General features: G+C 44.1%; 1 protein-coding gene across 1 annotated transcript in view; it reads left to right on the top strand.

Moving 5' to 3' along the window:
- The window catches only part of CACNA2D3 (calcium channel, voltage-dependent, alpha 2/delta subunit 3), an 801,189-nt gene that overhangs the window by 566,750 nt on the left and 231,762 nt on the right, over positions 1 to 2,677 (top strand). The window lies entirely within an intron of this gene.

The following is a 2,677-nucleotide window of genomic DNA, read 5'->3' as shown; positions in this document are numbered from 1 at the left end:
CAGCACCTTTCCAAAGTTTAAGTGTTAGAGGACCAGAGGAGAAAAAGCCCCAGAGACCATCCTTGATTGTGGTGCACTGACCACTCTCATTTATAGTTACCAGCCTTTTATTAGTTTCCTAGGGCTGTTGGGAACGAAGTGCCACAAACTGGGTGGCTTAAAAAATAGAAATTTCTCCTCTCACAATTCTAGAAGCTGGAAATCTGAAATCAAGATATCGGCAGGGCCATGCTCCCTCCGAAGGTTCTAGGGGAGAATTTCTCCTTGCCTCTTTCAGCTTCTCCGGGCCCCAGGCATTCCTTGGCTTGTGGCAGTGTCACTCCAATCTCTGCCTCTGTTTTCATGTGGCCTGTTCCTCTTATGTGTTTCTCTGTGTCCTTCCCTCTTGGAAGGAAATCAGTCATGGGATTTAGGGTCCACCCTAAATCTAGGATGATTTCATCTCAAGATCCTTAATGATTACATATGCAAAGATGCTATTTCCAAATAGCATTATATTCTCAGGTTCTGGGTGGACATGAATTTGGGGGGACACTGTTCAACCCACCACAAAACCTTAAAAAATACAATGGCCTTTCTGACATTGGAAGGTTTTAGCAAATCACAATGGTTACATGCCTTGGAAAATGGGGCTCTGGAGGCCTATTCCTTCACCCTGGTCCTCAGTTGGTAAAAGTGTTAGGGTTATTATATATTTCTCTGGCTATTTAGTCTCTCTCTCCTGGGCACCAGATGGCAGTGTAAATGGAGAAAGCAGTTAACATACTGTCTTTCCTGTAAAAGGCTTTCATAAGAGAAACTGGTGAATGTTTAGAGCCCTTAGCTGCTGAAACTCTTGTGTTTCTTCAAATCAGTGTTTAATTTTCAAGACAGGAGAGGGAAGCTATTATAGTGTCTTGGTAGGAGTATGCGTTGGGGACTGTGGTAGTTAACAGTTGGCCTGAGAAGCTCTCATTTTACCCAGTAACATTTTAGGTAGAGGGTGGGGGATAGAAGAGACCGTTCTTGGAGATATGGGTTAATCCTCAGTCTCTATCAGTTTGGGGAAGGCACTAGGCAGACGGTATGTGACTTCTCATGAGATTCTGTTTCTTTTGCCAAGTTAACTTACTGTTATTATAATTCAATGTTTATTTTCGACAGAGATCGAAGGGCATTCTCCTGGGAGTGGTTGGCACAGATGTCCCAGTGAAAGAACTTCTGAAGACCATCCCCAAATACAAGGTAATGAATGACCTAGTCACTCACTGAAATCAAAGCAACAGAGACACCCAGAGCCTTGTTTTCACAAAATTTAGGCTTCAAACTCTACTTTGGAGCGATGTTTTTGCTCACCACTATTACAACCTGTTAGCTTGTCTTTGTACCATCTGCACAGTTATTTAAAAGGTTTTTTTTTTTTTAATTTACAATGACTTGCTGTTTTTCTTATTTATCTCCTCTAACCTCAGTTTAAAGAATCAATGTTATATCGTAAGTTTTGACGTGATCATTGAATTTTTCTGATACACACACGATACTGACATGACTGGTTTGCCTTTTAAAAAGATAGTCCAGAGAGTTCTTAGACCCCGTCCAGAAAACTCTCCTATTTCCTGGTGGGCACTCTTTGGAAAAACAAATCAAAAAGTGGGAGGGGGATGCCCTTGAGGCACAACCCAGGCACACAGCACTGCCTAAGAGTGCTCTGAATGTAGGCGTGAGCATGTGCATGCCAGAGGCATCAGAGAGCAGCCTCCACCAGATCTGGTTGATTCCTGCACAGGGGCAAACACCACATTCACCCTCTCATCCCCCAGCACCAAGCAGACTGGCTAGCTGGTCTCCATTTCTGGCCCACTCAGATTAACGAGGGTTCTCTTTGTCTCCATCTAAAGGGAGCCCAGGAATCAGGAATTATTGGCTGCCAAGGGCTTCTTTCTTAGCACCACCCTCCCTGATATACTGGGGCCTGATTCACCACAGCTGTCTAGGGGGACCTAGGCTTTCCTGGGTCTCGGGTGGAGGCAGGCAGTGGTTAGAGCTTGACTCTGCAAGTTCCTGGCTCCATCATTGATGAGTTGGGTATGGACAAGTCCCTCCTATCCCTCGTTCCCCATCTGTCGATGGTGACCACCAGCTTCATCCACCAGGGCTTTTGTAATTGGAGTTAAGTTCCCAGAGGCATGAAAGGACATTTCATTGATCCAAACCCATAATAAATGTTGGAAACTGTAGTTCCTGAGAAATTGAAAGTCAAGGATGGAGATAAGGGCAGACTTTGAGGCCCCTAAAGATAGTGGACTTGACTTTTGATGAAATCGCGAGACCTAGGTGTCCAGAACTGCTGGCTCAGTTTCAGAAAAGGCATCCCACCTGCAGAGAACATTTCCAAACAATTCTTGAGCCTCTTATTTCACATGAGGAGATTTAGAAACCTGAGCACTGGGCCACTACTTGATACGTGTCCAATAAATCAAGAAAGAAGGAACATAACAAGGAACCAGTAACAATTATCCTTTGTGTCAGTTTCTCCAAGCTTCCTCTAGCAGGCAATGTGCAGAGCTCTTTATGGCATTATCTCGCTTACTAATTAGACATTACAGTCACCCCCATTTTATAGTTAAAGAAACTGAGGCACGGAAAGCTTAAATATCTTGCCAAATCTCACATCTTGCAAGCAGGAGAACCATGACTT

Source organism: Mandrillus leucophaeus, unplaced genomic scaffold (genome assembly GCF_000951045.1).
Source record: "Mandrillus leucophaeus isolate KB7577 unplaced genomic scaffold, Mleu.le_1.0 Scaffold296, whole genome shotgun sequence".
NCBI classification, from domain to species: domain Eukaryota; kingdom Metazoa; phylum Chordata; class Mammalia; order Primates; family Cercopithecidae; genus Mandrillus; species Mandrillus leucophaeus.
The sequence above is the reverse complement of the archived record's forward strand: the minus strand, read 5'-3'. Positions and strand labels throughout refer to the sequence as shown.